Below are 20,259 nucleotides of genomic sequence, written 5' to 3'. Positions count from 1 at the left end.
ATCTTTTGTATTTTTTTGTTCCAATTTTATTTAGTTCTGTTCTGATCTTTGTTATTTCTTTTCTTTTCTGGGTTTGGGTTTGATTTGTTCTTGTTTCTCTAGTTCCTTGAGGTGTCACTTTAGATTGTACATTTGTGCTCTTTCAAACTTTTTGTTGTAGGCATTTAATGCTATAAACTTTTCTCTTAGCACCATTTTTGCTGTATCCCAGAGGTTGTGATAGTTTGTGTCACTATTATTCAGTTCAAGGAATTTTTAAATTTCCATCTTGATGTCATGTTAACCCATATATCATTCAGGAGTAAATTATTTAATTTCCATGTATTGTATAATTTTGAGGGTTCCTTCTGGAGTTTATTTCTAGTTTTATTTCACTGTGTTCTGAGAAGACACTTGATATAATTTTGAGTTTTTAAAATTTATTGAGACTTGTTTTGGGGCCTATCATATGATCTATCTTGGGGAATGTTCCATGTGCTGATAAGAATATATATCTGCAGTTCTTGGGTAGAATGTCTTGTAAAGTTTATTTATTCTAGCATGTCATTTAAATCCATTGTTTCTCTGTTGACTTTCTGTCTTGAAGATCCATCTAGTGTGGTTCAATGGTATATTGAAATCCCCCACTGTTATTGTGTTGCTGTCTGTCTCATTTCTTAGGTCCAGGGGTAATAATTCTATGAATCTGGGAGCTCCAGTGTTTAATGCATATAAATTTAGCATTGTAATATCTCTTTGTTGAATTGATCCCTTTATAATTATATAGTGACCATCTTTATCTTTTTTTTGCTGTTGTGGCTTTGAAGTCTATTTTGTCTGACATAAGAATAGCTACTCCTGCTTGATTTTGGTTTCTATTTGCATGGAATATTTTTTCTACCCTTTAACCTTGAGTTTATATGAATCCTTCCATGTCAAATGAGTCTCTTGAATACAGCTGATATTTGGGTTGTGATTTTTTTAATTCATTCTGCCATTCTGTATCTTTTAAGTGGAGCATTTAGGGCATTTATATTCACTGTGAATATTAAGATGTGAGGTACTGTTCTCTTCATCATATTTATTGTCACCTAGATATTGTTGTTGTTGTTGTGTTATTGTTTTATAGGCCCTGTGAATTTTATACTTTCAAGATGTTCTATTTTGGTGCATATCTGGCTTTTGTTTCAAGGTTTAGACTCCTGTTAGTATTTCTTGTAGTGCTAGTTTGGTAGTAACAAATTCCCACAGCATTTGTTTGTCTCAGAAGATTTTATTTCTTCATTTATGCGATTTAGTTTTATAGGATACAAAATTTTTGGCTGACAGTTATTCTGTTTAAGGAAGCCGAATATAGGACCCCAATCCCTTCTAGCTTGTAAGGTTTCTGCTGAGAAGTCTGCTGTTAGTCTGATAAGTTTTCCTTTGTAGGATAGCTCATGTTTTTGTCTTACTGCTCTTAGAATTATTTCCTTCATGTTGACTTTAGATAACCTGATGACTATATGCCTTGGTGAGGATCTTTTTGCAATGAATTTCCCAGGTGTTCTTTGAGCTTCTTGGATTTGGATATCTAGATCTCTAGCCAGATTAGGGAACTTTTCCTCAATTATTCAAATAAGTTTTCCAGACTTACTATTTCCTCTTCTCCCTCAGGGACACCAATTATTCTTAGGTTTGGCCATTTTACATAATCCCATATTTCTTCGATATTTAGTTCATTTCTTTTGATTCTTTTTTTCTTTATTTTTATCTGATTGGGTTAAATCAAAAGCCTTGTATTTGAGCTCTAAAATTATTTCTTCTGTTTGTTCTAGTCTTGTTAAAACTTTCCACTGTATTTTGTAATTCTCTAAGTATGTATTTCATTCCCAGAAGTTCTGATTGTTTTTTCTTGATGATATCTATCTCTCTAAAAAATTTTTCATTCATATCCTTAACTGTTTTTTGTTTTTATTTATTTTTGAGATGGCGTTTCACTCTGTCACCAGGCTGGAGTGCAGTGGCGTGATCTCAGTTCACTGCAACCTCTGCCTCCCAGGTTCACGCCATTCTACTGCCTCAGCCTCCTGAGTAGCTGGAACTACAAGCGCATGCCACCACACCCAGCTAATTTTTGTATTTTTAGTAGAGACAGGGTTTCACCATGTTGGCCAGGATGGTCTCAATCTCTTGACCTCGTGATCCGCCTGCCTCGGCCTCCCAAAGTGCTGGGATTATAGGCGTGAGCCCGTACCCGGCCCTGAACTGCTTTTTAAATGTCTTTATGATGGTCTTCACCTTTCTCTCATATCTCCTTGAGTAGCTTAATAATAATAGATCTTCTGAATTTCTTATCTGGTATTTCACAGATTTCATCTTGGTTTACATCCATTATTGGAGAGGTAGTGTGATATTTTGGGTGTTTGCGTAGACTATTTCTTCTAGTTGTTCTTGAATTTGTTTTTGATTTGCCTGTGCTTGTTGTTAAATTCTTTTTTCCCCTTAAGGATAAGACTTTAATGTTTATAATTTATCATAGCCTAATTTGGTTCTTGGTGCTTTCAGAGGTGAAGACTCTGTAAGAGTTCCTTCATTATAGAGAGTTTGTATAATGGCTTTCTCACATGTTGGTAGCAATGTGCTCAGTGTGTGCGCAAGTTTACTGTCTCCTATGGGGTTGGAATAGTAGACGTCTCTTAAAGCTTTTCTCATTCTTCCATGGCATGCATTTTTATATTGATTTATTTTCCCCCAGTATTTTATTTACTGGTTTGATGGTTCAGGCTTCAGTTCAGTAGGGGAGGTTGTAGGAACTAGTTGTGGCTAAAGCAGGTGGGTAAATGCAATACCCAATAGTAGGCAGAGGTCTCAGCCTTGATAGAGGTAGCTGGAGAAGCTCTCATGGAGTCACACTACGGTCTTATCGGGGGAAGGGTTGGGTCCGCCTCAGCTCCCTTGCCAGGTCAGCAGGAAATTTATCTACTTCTCAGATACTTCTGTCCCAGAGCTCTAGCTATTCAGATCAGATAGGCACTTCTTCTCAGGTGTAGAAATGTTGATGTTCCAAGTAGAAACAAATGGAACTCTGTCTCTCGTGCAAGCCTGTACTTGGAGGCTGCTCCTGTGGGGATGCAGTCACCCTGATGTGTCCCAGAAAGGCTGTCTATGGTCACACCCATGCCAAGCTCACATGGGAGGAGTCTCAACTGTGCCAGTGGTGTTGGGTAAGGGGGGTAATACATCCTCTTCTCCAAGACCCTTCACGTGAAACAGGGTTGTCTGAATGTTGGGTTAGAGCTGAAGACTTACCCTGCTGAACCCAGCACTGCAACGGTGGCTCTGGTTAAAGAAACTTCTCACCAGTGAAAAGATCTGGTACTTAAGGCCTGCTATCTAGATTCTTTTGTCCCCCAGGGTGTTCCCTTGATGGGGTACACTCCCTCTTCCCCTAGGAGTGGGAGTCCCTGGGAGCCAGACTACTGTGAGTGTTATTGCTCCTCTGGGTCTAGAGGCCCAGCGAATTTGCCACAATCCAGGCTGGTGCTCAGAAATGTCTGCAAGGGATCTGGTGATGTGACATGTTCTCAAATTTCCCAGCAGTGGGTGGCAGCATCAGCTCTAATTGAGATGGCAGGGGCATGACATAGACTTTATGAGATTTCTTGGTTATTGATAGCCTTAGTATGTTGGCTTTCTTGAATGCCAGTTATAGTAGTAATGAACTGGTCATGTGGACAGACTCAGGACCTCCTGGTTAGCCAGAGTGGTGCAAGCAGTGGTGATAGCTGAGATTGCACAGCCATTTTCTCCTTCCTGGGCACAGTGTTATTCTACCAGGAGATGCTGTAATGGACTGTGTTGGTTGGCCTCCAGCCAGGAGGTGGTGCTTTCACAAGAGAACCAGCTGTGGTAGTAGCAGTGGGATTTTTGCTTGCCTTATGTTGCCCAGGGAGAGTATTCTGGTTTCTTAGATAATGGTCAGGGCCATATAGCGCCAAAGAGTTTCTGTCTTTTGTGTGAAGCTACCAGAGCAGGTGGTGGGGCAAAGCCAGGTGGGGGCTGCATCAGGAAGATTTGTGCTCTGAGTCTCTGCCTACAGGGCAAGGAGCAGGAACATTTCTTGGGCCACTGGGTTGATATTCCAGAGGGGAGTGTTGCTGCCTCTGCTGCACAGAAGAGTTTGCACAGGGAGTGGGGAGCAGTGGTGAGTGGTAAGCCCCGCATGGTTCCCACACATTTGAGGAGGCAAATGTTCTCCTGCAGTGTTCCTCTGGCAGAGGTGACCTGAGTTCCAGTCAGGCTGTACTCAGAACTCTCAACCGCCCTGAGTCATAAGCTTTCCCTCCGGGGACAGCAGCCACAGCTTTCAGGTCACACCTTTCCCTGTCCACTGCCAAGCTGGGCCCCTGGCTCCTGTACCCACAACTGTACCCGCGACTCCTGCACTTGCAGGTGCAGCCTGCTTTTCACTCTTTGCTGCCCTGACCCTGGCCAAGGGAGTTGGTCACCACAGGAGGTTATATTGCGAACCCCATTTAGGACTTTTTTCAACCTGTGACCACTGCCTGCACTTTTTTGGCTGTCCTCTGCAGGGTCCCCTGTGAGGAACAGTAAGGAATGGTTTACTTGGTCCATGCTAGAATCTGGGAGTGCATGCAAGGGTCTTCCTGATGCTGCTTCTATTTTTAAATTCTACAACCCTCTGCAAGTCAGTTCCTGTGCTGGGTGGAGTTAGGGTTTTCCTCCATGGCCTGGACTTTCAGGTCCTTGGTCAGGGGGTGTATCCCAGAGGCAGCCTCTCCCCCTGTCACACTGGGAACTTGCAGCCCTTCACCTGGCTCACAGTGTAACTGCAGCCGCCTGCTTCCATCAAAGAGTCTGTAGATGCCTTCAGTTTTCTTGTTCAGTTCCTGTGTTGCTTCTCGAAAAAAAGTTCACAGTGTGAATTTCTAAACACTATTTTGTCCATCCAAGTGGGAGAGGTATGCTAACAATGCCTCTAATCTGCCATCTTAAGAAAATGATTATCAAATATATATGTATATATACATATCAATTATATGTATTTAATAGTGCATTATCTTCTAGAGTGATTACGTCTAAAATTCATTAATATCATGCAGATAAATTTGCAGCATGATCTTTTGTCTGAGTTTCAGATTATTTCCAACTACCTATTTGACATCTCCACTGGAAGTCCTACAAACATATCAAATTTAACATTTCCAAAATTCAATTTGGGATTTTTCTTCTGGTCAAATTGTTTTTTCATTCCCACTCCACAGTCTTGTGCATCTCAGTTAATAATACAATCATGCTGTTTATTCTAGAAATTTAGCAGTAATTAAATTCTCCCTTTTCCTCACCTGTCATATTCAAGCCAGGTTGGTTCTACTTCTAAGATATAGCTTGAATGTTTCTTCTTTTACCCATTGCCACTGTCACCTCACTCAGTCCAGAATAGTCTCAATTATCTTGTCTTCATTACCATCTCATTACCACCACTACTGTGACATCCCTTCCATTTTTCACACAACAGCCTCAGTTATCCACTTAGCAAGTAAACGAGATCATGTAACTCCTCTGCTAAAAACTGTGAATAGATTTCCTCACACTTAGAATAAAACTAAACAGTTTACCATAGTCTAAGAGGATTTTCATGGCCTGACTTCAGCTTATCTCTCCAATTCATCTTTTAACACTTTCCTCATCATTTATAATTTTCTATTATTCTGTCTTATTTCAATTTCTTGAACACTAAAGAGCTTTTAATTTTTTTTTTTTTTTTTTTTTTTTTTTTTTTTTTTTTTTTTAATCTCAGGCCTTCGGCATTTACTGTTGCCTGGGATTCTCTTTCCCTTACTTTTCCAAGGGCTAGGTTTAGGTGACATCTTCTGTGGTAAACTGTGCCTGATATGGCCCCACATGATCCCTGCCTTCTGTGGTAAACTGTGTCTAATATGGCCCCACATGATCCCTGCCTTCTGGTGTGCATGGCCTTGTGTTATCTCCTTCCTTTTAGTAACTTTCTTGTAGCCAATAGCATATCTCAACCCAGAGAGTTTGTCACTGCTGCAATGAGATTACAAAGGTCTGACTTTTATCTCGCTAGCAGGTTCTCTCTCTTGCTGGCTTTGATGAAATAAGTTGCTATGTTTGCATTTCCATGTGGGAAGGGCCTGGGGCAGCCCCTGGCCAGCAGCCGTTGGCTGAAGCCCTCAGTCCAATAACTCAAATGTAACCTTATCTTGTAAACAACCCAAGAAATTCCTTTCTCAGTCGAGTTTCCAGATGGGACCCTCGCTCTGGCTGAAACCTTGATTACAGTCTTGTGAGATACCCTAAATTAAAAGAACAAAACTAAGCAGATCCCAGATTCCTGACTCAGGATTGCATAAATGGTGTTGCATTAAGCTACTCGATTTGTGGTCATTTGTTATGGACAATTTGAAATACTTAATTCATCTCAGGGGGAATTCACTAACTACCCTACAGTAGATCTCTCTGTACTCAACCTTTCATCTGGTTCCAATGGAACATATTCAAAACTCGAATTTCTTTTATCTCCTCATCTTTGGTTACTTTATTTGGTTAGGCTCCCCTACATAAGTGTGAGTTTTCTGAGGTTGAAGTGAAATATACATCACTGATTTATCCATGGCCTCTTCTCTGTTGTTGACCTAGCTTCATATTTCCTTCTAGCCTAGGGTGCTTATGAAGACTATGTGGTCATTAGAGACATAGCATTCTCAATTCATAATATTGGAATGCTCCTTCATCTTCATTGTATTTCAGTATGTGCTAGGTCTCCTGAAATAAACCTTTCCTTCATCTCCATGTTATGAAAAGAAATGTAGGCACACTTAAGGTTCGAGGTTAGCTACCTTTCACAATATTATTAGGTTTTTAAAATTGTCTACACAAACAATGTCAGGTAAAATAGTGTTGTTTGACGAGTTGACCAACATATATAGTATAGTAAATCTGGATAATTCATGCTTCACCAATTGCCTGTTACTAACTTGCAGGGAATTATTTTTTGCTTGGTTAATCAGGATAATTGCTTTACTTCTTCACTTCACTTTGCTTTTGTAGACACAGTCAGAGACCAGAAGGGCTACACCTGCCTTGAACCCTTCAGGTAGTTCAGAGGGCTTCCATATTGCATGCAACTCCACAGAATATTAATTTTTCTTCTTTTGGGAACATTTGCAACTGAAATGACTCAATAGTTCAGGTGAAACAAGTGTCAAGGTTGTCTGATTCTACAGTTTTAAGGCATAGTCTAATTGTCATAATGCATTCAAGTCTTTTGCTCACAATTAGTTTAAATACTTATGAGCAAATTTATAGCCCTAAATCTTGATCAAAGATGATCAATTAGTTGATTTCTTTCTTTTGCGGATTTTTTTTTTTTTTTTTTTACCAAAAAGTTGTTTTTCAAGTGTGGCCTAATGACTGCTAGCAATTTCCAGTTTCCATAGCCCTGTGTTTGACATATTTGTTGAGATTCACACACAAACACACACACACTCACACACACACACTCCAAATAACAATGTCATTGGCTCAATGAACATCTGAATTTAACTTAAAAACTTGGATACTGGCTCATTGATATTTCCTTTGAAATATTATACTTCTCCACATTAATTCTTACATTTTCCTTTTTTTAATCCATTGGCAAGTTGTAGCAGGTGGAGTGAGTTGAATACAGACTTGACCTTTCTCTCCCTGGTGATAGGTCAATAACTGAGGGGTAGAAATGCACATCTACCAAAATTATAGATAGTTTATTTCCAGACCCAACCATTTATTGCTTCCTGTGCTTCTGTTGTAAGAGAGAATGTTATGATTGTATTTGTGTTTTGATTTCATAAGTAGATTTCTGAGAAACTGTAACTGTTTCCAAGGTAATCGTCATTAGTATTTCACATAACTAAATTGTAAGTCTGAATGTCTTTGTTGTCAGAATCCACCTAACATGTTAAAAGGAAAGAGGTAATAACTTCAAATTTACATTAGCTTCATTCAAATTTAATTTAGCCTCATTTTTCTTTCTTGAGTTGTAATGAAGCATATCTATTTAAAGTTTAGTTTGAGTATATTTAAAGAAATAATTTCCCTCTGTTAAGAAAGTTTTGTATACAACTTTTAGGTCAAATTAATTATGTTAATAGTATGATGTGTTACTTTCCATTAATAAGAGTGAAAAGAAAATTAGAGCCAATTTTGAGTGACTTTCTGTGGCACAGCCTCTGATGCCATAAAGTATCTGGTGCATACAGTGTCAAGAGAAATACAAAAGATGTGCATCCAGGGGCTCTTCTGTTATGTGGATAGTTGGAATGCTGATCAAAACTATCCCAATACATTCAAAAGTTCTGTCACCAGTTGAAAAATAAATCAGAAAACTGACAGTTAAAATTTAGGGATTTGGAAAGCCAGGCATGATGGCATACACCTATAATCACAGCTATTCTAAAGGCTGAGGTGGAGGGATTACTTGAGCACAGGAGTTTGAAGATGGCCTGGGCAACATAGCAAGAGCCTATCTCTAATTTTTTTTTATTAGTGATTTGGGTTAAAATAATAGTAAACAAAATTATTTTACCTAATGTAGTCATGTAATTGGTTCTGAGAAGTTTTTAGTTGTTATTTATTTATTTACTTATTATTTTGATGTTAGGAACATTCTATCTTTTATTTACCTCAATTAGTATAAGACACAGCCAAATTTTAGACATGAGAAATGACCTTTAGGCAGTTCCAAAACATAAACTAAGGCACATGGAAATTTTAAATAGTTTATTTGAACAGACAGTGATTCATGAATTGTGTAGCTCCAGACCACAGAGGGTTTGGGGATCTAATAAAGGGCCACAGAGGGAAGGCTTTAATAGGTCTCTGCAGAATCAGAACAAGAAAGAAAATTTTTGATTGACTAAAGAGGACCAGTAGCCTTATTGGGAGCACTCCAGGGAAAAGTTCCTACTTAGAGGTTAATTTGCAGTTTCTGATTGGTTCAGCTTCAGGAGTGGAAATTCCTTAGGAGTTAGGTGGCAGTTTCTGATTGGCCTAGAAAATGACTGTTTACATTGAATTGGATTTGGTTTGCTTACATATAAACCCAGGGTACTGGAGCCACCTCAGTCTAATGGCCTCCTAATTAATTATTTAAAAAATAGTCTTTATCCTGGCAAAGGTGGTAGAAAATAGAATATTTCTCTGCTCTGCAGTTGATATTTTTCTGTTCCTTTATGAAAAAATATTTTTAAAAGTTATTCATTGTTGAACTCACATTTCCTAACATATCTGAATAAACTACTTTTCAAATAGCTTATAGCATAACCTCCAAGGGCAAGTGAGGAATTTAACATTTAGAATTGCTAAATCACTAATGATATATCAAGATAATATTATAAAAATTACAACATCCTGTGTCCTGTGTATGCTGCAAGACTCACTAACTATAATTTATTCTTACAGATTATATTTGGGCAGGACGATAAGCTTCAATTGTTACTTTTTTTTTCTGAAATTTTAAGAAGAATTACATTATTCCTCTTTTTACTTTGTTCATTATAGTCTGAGAAGAGTGTTTTTCCCTCTCTCTTCGTGTTGAAACTTAGAGGGCTAGAAGGCATGAGTAAGCAAGCATAAGTGGTCAATATCTGGTAAAAATATAATACTTTATTTTCCTCTCTTGAAACTACCAGTTTATTCTCCATTTTCATTAAAAAGGAAAGTGAAATCAATACTCCTTAAATCAAACAACCCCCTTTACTTATCATAATGTGTATGCTATTTAGTGTGTCATCTTGCTGTCCAATCTTTCCAAGATACTTTCTTCCCATTTTTCATTTTGGAGTGTTTGGAAGTTAATGAAGTCCTCTGTGTGGCTCCCATCCTCAGAAAATGCTTCTATAGATCAGGATTCGACCGTGTCTTCTGAACTCTTTTGGTCAGCAGGGCATTTAGTTTTGCCCTCATGCTTTATTTTTTGAACATTTTTATAGAGCTGGAAATGCCTAGACCCCCATGGAATCTTATCAAAACACAGCAGAGTGCTTAAATGCATCATATTATTGGTATAAATATGATAAAAAATTAACCACTGCAGTAACAGTAGAAAATGTTTCAAATCACAGAGAGGCTTTCTTAAGGATAAAACTGAAAGAAAATAGGACAGCGGGAAAATAGATCTGAGGAGGCCTTCAAAGCTATGGAAATCAAAGAAAGCTTTTGGTGAATGAGAGTTTTCTATTGGATTAAATTGAAACGTGTGGATGTTCATGATATATGAGTATTGTGTGTGTGTGTGTGTGTGTGTGAAGCATGTAAAAGCAAAAAAGGATAGATACCCATAGGACAATTAAGTTGAGAATTGAAGTAAACTTTGATGGCAATAAAATTAATAAATCCAAATGGTTATTTTCTTCTTTGAATTCTTTTTAAATTCCCTCAATTATTCATTTGTACACCCAGTGGAGTCCTGAACTTAAGAAGTCATGAGTAGATTTTTATTTAACTACATATCAAATTGGCAAATATTCAAAATTAGATTTCTACCTAAAGAAAATTAAATAAAGATATAAAGAAAACAGAGTTTTTACTTTAATAATTACTATTAGAATGTTCTTCATTAAAATCTTATGTTTTTAGATTGACTCTGTACATAGTCCAAATATGTTAGGTGGTTGTTGAATTCATTTGATCTAAAGGTGAAAAAAAAAGGGAATTGAAGTATTTTTAATAAAATGAAACTAAAACGATAAATAGACTATTCTTTTTTATTCAAGTAGACTGTAAATTCATTGAGGGACAATTTTCTTTTTTCTTCTTGAACACCTCCTTTACTGTTAGGTATTTAGTAAGTAAACTACTATTGTTGAATGAATGAATGAAGAATTTCCAGGAAAATAATTTAAGCATCTTTCTTTCTGTTGACCAAATATAGACCCTAGCTAAACGCTTACTAAAATGCTAGATCATAGTTAAAAATCAAAATATTGTTAGACTATAGACTATGTATTGCTCAGACTTCAAGTTGGGCAAGACAGGGATAGGATTACGAGAGCAAAAATGCTGTGAAAAGTGAAATAGAGCAGAAAGAACATCCAATTTTGTACCAACAAATGCACAGTGACTGGCTCAGGGGGCGATCTTCTCCTAAATTCAAGAATAAGTGTAAAGACAGAAAGCTAATGGTGTCAAAGGGAAAAACAGAAAGTAAAATAGATGCTGGGGCAAGAGTCTGTGTTCTTGCTATGCAGCCTTGGCAGAAAAAAAGTAATATGAGGCAAAATACAGTGGGTCTTCAGAATTAAAATTTAGCATTTGCTGACAGGGCAGAGAGGGGTGAGCGATTTTCAAGAATTATATGAGAAGGGGGACTGGGCGTGGTGGCTCACGCCTGTAATCCCAGCACTTTGGGAGGCCGTGGCGGGCGGATCACGAGGTCAGGAGATCGAGAGCATCCTGGCTAACACGATGAAACCCCGTCTCTACTAAAAATACAAAAAAATTATCCGAGTGTGGTGACGGGCGCCTGTAGTCCCAGCTACTCGGGAGGCTGAGGCAGGAGAATGGCGGGAACCTGGGAGGCAGAGCTTGCAGTAAGCCGAGATGGCACCCCTGCACTCCAGCCTGGGCGACAGAGTGAGACTCCGTCTCACAAAAGAAAAAAAAAAAGATAGGAGAAGAGTTTTTAAGGCTAGGAGAGAACAGTCTACTAGATTTAGACAGGCATGAAGTTCATATAGGCATTTATGTATTGGGGAAGAAAAGGAGACTGAGTACAATACCTAAGATGTAAATGGGAAATTTCATTCCTAAAGGCAATGTAGGGGAAGGATACCCGTATTTTTTAACAAGTCGTGCAAATTACTTATTCTATTCAATGAGACAACAGCAGGACACAACCTCCCCCTTATTTCATAATCTCTCTTTCATTTGATGGCCACATCATCTAACTGGAAAGCTAAGGAACAGCTTCAACATCACTTTAACTTTACCACTATTCAAATGCTAGTTAGCATATAGAGGTCTTACATTGAAAGAGAATTTAGAATACAAAACACAATCCTAAAATTTATATGGAATGACAAAAGACCCAGAATAGCCAAAACTATCCTAAGCAAAAAGAATAAAACTGGAAGAATCACATTACCTGACTTTAAATCATACCTTGGAGTTATAGTAACCAAAACAAAATGGTACTGGAATAAAAACAGACACATAGACCAAGGCACAGCCTAGAGAACCCAGAAAAAAATCCACACCCCTACACTGAAATCATTTTTGACAAAGATGTCAAGAACAAACACTGGGGAAAAAACAATCTCTTTAATAGATGATGCTGAAAAAACTGTATATCTATATGCTGAAGAATAAAACTAGACCCCTGTCTCTTACTGTATACAAAAATCAAGATGGATTAAAGACCTAAATCAAAGACCCCAAACTAGGAAACTACTGCAAGAAACATTGGGGAAAATCTCCGGGCCATTGGTCTGGACAAAATTTTCTTGAGTAAATGTACAAATGAAATCACATCAAGTTAAAGCTTCTGTACAGCAAAGAAAACAATCAACAAAGTGAAGAGACAACCCACAGAATGGGAGAAAATATTTGCAAGCTATCCATCTGACAAGGACAGAATATCTAAGGTGCTCAAACAACTATGCTAGAAATAAATCTAATAATCCAGTCAAACAGTGGGCAAAAGATTTGAATGGATATTTCTCAAAAGAAGACATAAAAATGGCAAACAGGCATAAGAAAAGGTACTGAACATAATTGATCATCAGAAATGCAAATCAAAACCACAATGAGATGTTATCTTAACCCAGTTAAAATGGTTTACATAGAAAAGACAGGCCATAACAAACACTGGGGAGGGTGTGAAGAAAAGGGAACCCTGGTACACTGTTGGTGGGAATGTTTATTAGTAAAACCATTATGGAGAACAGCTTGAAAGTTTCTCAAAAAAACTAAAAATAGAGCTACCATATGACCCAGCAATCCCACTACTGCGTACATACCCAAAAGAAAGAAAATCGACATATCAAAGAGATAACTGAACTTCCATGTGTGTTGCAGCACCCTTCACAATAGCCAAGATTTGGAAGCCACCTAGTGTTCTTCAACAGATGAATGGATAAAAAAAAGTTGTACCTGTACACAATGGAGTACTATTCAGACATATAAAAGAATAAAATCCTGTCATTTGCAACAACATGGCTGGAACTGGAAATCATTATATTAAGTGAAATGAGCCAGGCACAGAAAGACAAATATCACATTTTCTCACTTATTTGTGGGATCTAAAAATCAAAGCAATTGAACTCATGGAAATAGAGAGAAGGATGATTACCAGAGGCTAGAAAGGGTAGTGGGGGTGGGAGAAGGTGGGGATGGTTAATGGGTATAAAAAGATTAGTTAGAAAGAATGAATAAGCCCTAATATTTGATAGCACAACAGGGTGACTCTAGTTAATGATAATTTAATTATGCATTTTAAAATAACTAAAAGAATGTCATTGGATTTTTTGTAGAACAAAGGATAAATGCTTGAGGGGATGGATACCCCATTCTCCATGATGTGATTATTACACATTGCATGCCTGTATCAAAACATCTTATGTACTCAGAGAAATATATACCTATGTACCCACTAAAATTAAAAATTAAAAATTAAAAAAAAGAAAAATACAAAAAAAGAACCAAATGGAAAATCTATAACTGGAGACAAAAAGAAAATGTCATATCTACTGCTTATCATAACGTGAATTACTAGTCATCTGTGGAATGGCTTTCCTTTATTTTATCTCATTTGTTCTTCATAGTCATTCATTGGGTTGCCATGATTAGCTTTATTTTAAAGATGAAGGAATCAAGTCTCAGAGAGGAGAGTTTACTTTCCTATGGCAACACAACTAGTAAATATTGTAACCAAGATCATAAGCCAGACCAGTAACACCAGAAATGATATTCTTTTATTTGTCTTTAGCTTTCTGGTTACTAATGATGGAAATCTTTTTTTGTTGTTGTTTTGTTTTGTTTTGAGACGGAGTCTCGCTCTGTCGCCCAGGCTGGAGTGCAGTGGTGCGATCTCGGCTCACTGCAAGCTCCGCCTCCCGGGTTCCCGCCATTCTCCTGCCTCAGCCTCCCGAGTAGCTGGGACTAAAGGCGCCACCACCACTACTGGCTAATTTTTCGTATTTTTAGTAGAGACGGGGTTTCACCATGTTAGCCAGGATGGTCTAGATAGATCTCCTGACCTCGTGATCCGCCCGCCTCTGCCTCCCAAAGTGCTGGGATTACAGATGTGAGCCACCGCGCCCGGCCTAATGACAGAAATGTTTAACTGTAGTCGATCAGAGATCGAAGCTGATGGAGAAGCCACTGTCTTGAACTTTGAAGATTATTATGCCACAGGAAAAAGAGAGTTCTAGAACTATCCTCAATGTATACAAGGGTCTAAAATGTTATGAAGTCCCATATAAGGGAATATCATTTTATTAGTGTCAATATATGAGTTTTGCGTAATTTGATTATCGCTAAAATCTACCACCAGAAAGGTGGGGTCACAAAGCTAGATGTACATGAATGAAATATCATATCAACACATTATACCAACTATTTTGCAATAGCTAGTCATAGCAAGGAAATAACACCAACTTTAGGGGAAAAATCACAGAAATGGAAATTCTCACTACAGCTATATAAACCTTGGGCTTTCTTAGATGGATGGCTCTTGCTCCCACTGCAGATGAGAATGCTCTGTCCACACTCTCCTAGTATTTGAAAAAGCCCAGAACCCTGGGTATCATTCAGATGAGAGCCCTCATACTGAATTCAATTCATGGTGGCAGTGTAGGCATCTATCAGAGAAAGAGAGAGGATAAATACCTATCAGGAAACTTTACCACTGGTTGAGGGTCTGTGGGAATAAACCCTACAGGTTAAGTCCCTGTATTCCCCTTACTTCTAGTCCAAAAGAATATATGTGTTTGTGTGTAGATGGAAAAATTTTAGTCTGGTTGATTGGGTAGCTTTTTATATTGAATAACTTTTATATTAAATAGATTTTTGTTATGTCAAATAACCCTATAATAAATAAGTTAGATGGAAAGGCTACTTCTGGTTAGCTTCTACTTATTATGTCAAAGGCAGCGTAATCAATGTGACTCAGCTTATTGTGGATCTTAGATTCCACGTAGTATTGACAAGCTTGAATTGATAATAAAATGCTCTCTCTCAAAAGGGACTAATACACACAAATTGTTGGATACAGTTAATCACATGTTTCCATCAAACCACAAGATTGCCAGGAAATAAAATCCTATTATGTGTCAGGAAGTGGAGAGAACTGGGACTATTTGGCAAATACCATTAATAACTACAGTGAACCAACAGTGAATTTCCTGCCTGAAATTCAGATTGAATGTTGACCATGTGTGAACTCAATTTTTGCACTGACAGGAAGAGTTTTAAGAGCTAGATCATCTACCAATATTTTTTCTCATGTTACATTGCAATTTGTTGGATTTCTGATTCCTTCTTTCTTGCAAATGCCTTGAGTGAGTCTACACCCTCTTTAAACAGTTATTTGTTCATCCTAGATAAAGCTCCTTCATAACTTTCCTAGACCAGAATAACATTGTCCAGCCATCCCTGCTGTTAGCCATGCTCCAGCATCCCCATTTCTTCCTCATCTATTTGATTGCTGGTTCCATAATGCATAGAATTTCCAAGTTGAATTTTCACAATACTGCTATTTCACATGAATGCACACACCTCAAATAGTATTCTGAAATTTCTGGCAGCAGAGTTGGCCCAGGGGAAAACATTTCCCGTCAGGAAGCACACACGGGGTCACAATCATACAGCTCTGACAGAGAGGTCTAGCAGTGTAGATCATATTCTCCAATTCTGCCATTTCAGTGCTTGCGCTATTTTCCTGCATCCAGGAAGTAGTGGAACTTCACAAAGAAATTGATTCCATTTATAAACTGGGGCACTAGGTCAAATCTGAATACCTGCAGAAAAAGCTATTGAAAGTTTCTTACTTTCTCTCCAGTCAGCAAGAAATCTTAAGCTTTGTGAAGGCTCAAGATTGGTTCTCTATATCTGTGCCTGAATCATCAAGTATTGAATTAGGTTACTTCCTATAGAATTGAGTACAGTTGTTCTTAATTGTGCAACTCACTTAAGTCACTCAAATTGTTTAGCAAATTCATCTGTAGCCTCAGCATTCAAAATTAATATAGTCTGAAAATTAAATGTAAAGAGGCTTTTCAACCCATACTTTGAGAATAATAGTTCAATCCTTGATTTTTAGCAGAGCACTGTCTGGTAGAAATATAAAGCAAGGTATGTATGTAATTTTACATTTTTTTAGCAACCACATATATAGTAAAAAGAAAGGGGTAAATTACTTTTAATGAGATATTTTATTTAAGACAGTACATTTAATATTATCATTTCCACATGCAATCAATACAAAATAGTTTGCTGAGATATTTTTATTCTCTTTGTTTGCACCAAGCTTTCAAAATCTTGTGTGACTTTTATACTTATGGCACATCTCAAATTGGAATAGACACATTTCAAGTGATCAAGAGCCTCATGTGGTTATTGGCTACTATATTGAATAGGGCCCTTCTGGTAGATTTCCCAGGCATTTGAGAAAGCATGTTTGTCACCAGTTATAATTTATCTTTAACTTAATCTTCTTGGGCAAAAGGTCAACATGCCTAATATATGTTACAGTGCCAGCACACATCAAGGGCTCAATAAATATTTACTGAATGTTTTTAAGTTTTCATTTACAAATATTTACATATTCATTCAGCTGCTGCTATGTGCCAGGTACTTTTCTAAGCATTGAGGAATTAAGCACTGACCAAAATAGACAAAATGTTTCCAAGGAGTTTAACTTCTAAAAGTTTGTCCCTTTAAATTGATGACAAATAAAATTACAAAAATATCAAAACAAACCATACAATAAGTCAATAGCTTGTGTTTTAGATGGACTTCTTGCTCCCTAAATATCTTCTCTGTTAGTCATTTCCACATTCCACCTATCGCACATCACCTATGACTCTCTGACTGCCCAGGATTTTCTACTGCAACATCACGCATGAGCTTGCCGTCTTCAAGCTTCTTACTGTTTTTCAAGCAGAGCAGCTTTTTAAATGTTTCTAGGCCTCTGATCTTCTCCATCTCAGATAGCTGTTAAGTCCTTACTCATAATTCAGTGCCAAGTTCAATTAGTACCTCTTTCATAAGCTTCTCTTTGCTCCCAATTTCAGTTTTTTACTCTTTCTTTGTTGCTCACAGACGTTGTGCAGGTCTTTATCATGCCATTTATTTTGGATTGTAATTGTATGTCAATTCTTCCCCCATTAGATCTTTACTTATTTGCTTTAGCTCTTGTAACTTATAGAGAGACTGATATGACAGGTGCTGAAAGAATGTGTGTGGGAAGGATTGATAATGTACCCATTTCCTATCTTAGTCTCTTATATTCATTCCTGATCCAAAAGAAACTGCATTCACGGACTTATGTGCCACAGTGTACCTTCTGATATTTTTGCATCTTATCAGTGTTCCTTCTCATCAGAATTTTAGGGAAATACCAGGAGAAAGACCAAGTCTATTATACCATGTTGGCAGTGTTTTCCTCTTCTTAGGAAAGAATAGCACTTGTATCTAAGTAATAGTCCTTTATTTTTAATTTCCCACTTTCATTTTTGGGCATGTTTTTTGGCATCAATATTTCATAGGCTTTGTGGTTTTCCAGTGCTTAATCAGGAAAGCTATTTCTTAACTATTGTTTACAATTTAAATAAAAGTAATAAAACTTTTCCCACCCAGCTCTGAAGGTAGCATTATTCACACCTCCGCGGAACATTAAATGCACAGACTTAAGCTTTTATCAAGCTTCACTGTGATCCAACTTTATCTCTATGTATTTGAGAACCAAGCTGAATGCAATTAGACCACATTGTTTGTATGATATGCTGTATTTTCTGGATTCGTGAATTAGCTTCTTCTGGGGATTCAGGGAGTCTGTGTCTGTATTTCTAACACTTTACCACTAGATGATAACACAGGTTTATATACCAAATGTAAGAGTCTGTTCAGTTAAGTGTGTTGAAGCTATACCAGAGACCATAATTCTTTCATTCTTTAGAAAATTATCTCCAAACTACTGAGATATGTTTTAATATCACATATATATTTAATTTATATATATAAAGATCATAAAGAAAAAATATGATAGAATATAATCTCCTGATCTGACAATGGTCCAACAGTACATTTTTCCACTATTATTCTCAGTTGTCTGTCTTTTTGTTTTATTTGCTTTCCTTTTCTTGCTTTTATGAAATAGAATCTCAGATTACATTTATAGTCTTTTCAGAAACCACAAGTGTATTTTCTATAGTTAACCAGTTCTCACAACTAAGATTTGAGTTTCCTGGATACAGCTAGAAGATATAGACATTGGAGGAGCTTATGTAGTAGAAATAACAGAAATCAGAATTCTGCCAATTCTTGCCTTAGTAAGCAAATGAATTTAGAAGGTACAAATTCTTTTTCTGTATATTGAGGACCAAAAGTTTTTCTTAGAAATGCTGTGGATACAGAAATGAGATAGTACATCAATTAGAAAGTATATAAAATCCTTTATTTGGAGTTCGTGACAGATAAATACTAATTCTCTTGTTAACCCACTTTTCTTTTCCTTTTTCTTAAGGATATGAAAATATTAGTTTTATGGTTCTTTTTCCATCCAGCAATGAGAGCATAAGATGTTTCTTTCAAATTTTTGTCAGTGTATTCTTCCCTATCTCCAAGGAGAATATAGAAAATATCCAAGTCTTCTTTTGATGTGAAACTTGCCACTTAAGACTTTTTAATTATTTCATGTTTCTTTCATATCTTGAAATATATATTTATTTGAACAAGTTCTCTTTGGAGAAAATACCTTAAGCATAAGAAATTAATCCAGTAGTGGTGATTTCAGTTAATTGGCTACTTAAGGCTATATACTTACGGAAAAACTGGATATCAGTATGTCTTTTTGCTGTTTTCTCAGACTGTCAAGCACTAGCAACTCAGGAGAGTACCCAGAAGGCCCTCTTTAAAGTGAGTGATGAAGGAGAAAATGATCAACTGTTCCTTACTGAGGTCAGTAAAGGAAATATTTTAAAATATGAGTCATTCCACGGAGATAAATAGAGCCACATAATACTTTATGACATCAATTTTGCTTTATCAGAGGAGTTAAGCTCACATTGCATTTACATCTAGTTTGAGTAGAACCTCTCATCTGAACTAGAAGGAGTCATTTCAACTGTAGCATTGAACTAGATATTTTAAAATAAAACTAATTATATGTAATTCACCACATTTCTTTATACTAACCTATATTATTTCTACTCATGCTTATATTGGACATTATGTTTATCAGATCTCCCTCAATTTTTCCTTATTTGAAAGATGTCATTTTAAATGAAAGACATAAAATAAACAATGGTTCTATCATTTTCCATCTCTAACATCAACGGACCTGGTTGTATCACATCCTCACCAATATTTTGGCATTGCCAATCTTTTTTTTTCTTCAACTTAACTATTCTAATGCATACATAGTGATATTTCATTGTAGTTTAATTTGCATTTCCCTCATGATTAATGATGTTGGGCACTTTTTCACGTGTTCATTGGCCACTTATGCATCTTCCTTTCTGAAGTGTTTGCTTAAATCTTTTGTCTATTTTTATTGTCATTCGTAATTTTTATTGCAGAATTTCAAGAGTCTTCTTGTCTTTTGAATTTGTGTATAAAGAGAAGCCAATGTGCATTTTACAAAGAATTTGTTGCTTATTTTGTGTATATATTAACCTCAAAAAATAGCTTTAAAAGCTTTGTTTGTGCAGCACTGTAGTCTCCTTTCTCCTCTCTCATGAAACCTCTGTCTTCTACTAAAAATTAGCTGCATCCCTCTGCTTATCCTTGAACTTTCCTGGTCTGTCCTGAGTGGCATTGACAGGAAGGGTGGCATTCCATCCTGCTTTTCATTCATGTTCAACAGTTTCTTGGTTAAAATAGATCTCAGCAGTCTTCCCCATATTAGCAATAACCCGTTTATTTGATGGAACCGCCCATGTCTGGGGGATTTTATGTTGTACTTTGGACTTTGGAAGAGTGCCAGTGATTTTGAGGTTCATACTTTAGATGGCTAAAGGAATTAATCCAGTAGTGGTTTCAAACACTCTT

At 37.0% G+C, this 20,259-nt stretch overlaps 1 long non-coding RNA gene across 2 annotated transcripts in view; it reads left to right on the top strand.

Moving 5' to 3' along the window:
- Positions 1–19,638, top strand: part of LOC104005631 (uncharacterized) — a 209,930-nt gene extending 190,292 nt beyond the window's left edge. Inside the window, exon 6 of one of the 2 annotated variants that reach the window (XR_001713442.4) lies at positions 19,076–19,638. This is a non-coding gene — a long non-coding RNA (uncharacterized LOC104005631). The remainder of the gene's footprint in view (positions 1–19,075) is intronic. The other variant, XR_001713444.4, reaches the window with a different exon arrangement.
- Positions 19,639–20,259: the final 621 nt, after the last annotated feature.

This window comes from Pan troglodytes, chromosome 2, assembly GCF_028858775.2.
Source record: "Pan troglodytes isolate AG18354 chromosome 2, NHGRI_mPanTro3-v2.0_pri, whole genome shotgun sequence".
NCBI lineage: Eukaryota > Metazoa > Chordata > Mammalia > Primates > Hominidae > Pan > Pan troglodytes.
The sequence above is the reverse complement of the archived record's forward strand: the minus strand, read 5'-3'. Positions and strand labels throughout refer to the sequence as shown.